The sequence below is a fragment of the Porites lutea genome, chromosome 5 (assembly GCF_958299795.1).
Source record: "Porites lutea chromosome 5, jaPorLute2.1, whole genome shotgun sequence".
Taxonomy (NCBI): Eukaryota; Metazoa; Cnidaria; class Anthozoa; order Scleractinia; family Poritidae; genus Porites; species Porites lutea.
In genome coordinates this window covers 63,516-64,846 of record NC_133205.1, presented here as the reverse complement: position 1 = coordinate 64,846, position 1,331 = coordinate 63,516, and positions in this window count along the sequence as shown.

Sequence of the window (1,331 nt, the reverse complement as noted above, 5' to 3'; positions counted from 1 at the left end):
TTCCGGAGAATTTGAATTATAACTGACTCCATAAAAACATATTTTTCCATGGTGGGGCATCAGCGCGAGCCGACAGTGAAGAGTCTAATTGAAATTAATTTGTAACGTCATACTCACACATCACCGCACAATTATCACAGAATTTTAACTTTCACTTTGTTTTTAAGTATGAAGTGTTCGATTTTCCCCATCCTACTCACCTAGATACAGAATGACAGAGAAGAAAACAGAGAAATGGGTGCGTCTAGTTTGGTTATTCTTTGGCACAAGGTTGTGTTATCTCCACCCTGTTGGTTCCTGTTGGAAGTGTTTGCCAAAAAGCCATGGAAATGGAGTATTTACAGTTCGATAGCTGTCACCAGCCTATTTCCCATTTTCGTGTTAGTAACGCTTACTCTAGGATCTATCACATTCGCTATAATCACTCTGGTCTTGGTACAGTGCGGACTTCTTACATTGGCGTTCATTTCCTTAATCTCTTCAGCAGCTGTAATTGTTCCTGTTGCACTTTTACTGACGTTTTCATTTTACGTGATATACAAATCTACACTTATTGCTACGCGAGCGGTTTGCTGGGTTCTGGTGTTTCCCACAGATATGTTAAAGTACATTCAGGCTAACTTTATTTATATAGTGGACACGAATGGCTCCAAACTAAGCAGGAATCCGTGTCTGAGTCACAGCTTAGATAAAAAGCAACAAAAACACGTTTCAGAAGAAGTACGCTCAGAGGCGACTAGAGGGACCAGGAAAACAAGAACACAACGGTCATTAAAGTCCCAATCCAAGTTTCAAAACAGTGGAAAATTCAACCCTCGCCAGCAGGAACAAGGGTTTTTAGGTTGCTTTGATCAAGACTCTGACGGCGCAAAAACTGGTATTGGTGAGGAACACCAGGAAACGTCGCATTCAAGGAAGAAGTCAGAGCTGGGCTGGTTGACTTGGTTAAATCAGCAGGCAGCAGAGAGTAATAGTAGTTTTTCAGACAGTGAGTGTTTAACTGGGACCTGCTTTCACAATTACGAATTCCAAAACTCGGGGTCACAAAGAAATGTTGCATTCACTGAAAGCAAGGAAGAAAGTTTAGAGTGCAGCTCACAATCTGATGAGGAAACAATACAATTATCTTCTGGATCTAGTTCGGACTCTTATCACACGGCGGAGGAGTGGATAGCGGAGGACTATATAGGGAACGTTATACCTGACTATAGAGACCGAGAGACCAAATTGTATGATGCGCTTTTAAAGAGAGACTTTTGTAATGGTCACGGTGTCACAAAACTGCGCGCTCATTAGAGTTTTGATTTTCTACTATGCGTGCATTCGTTTTT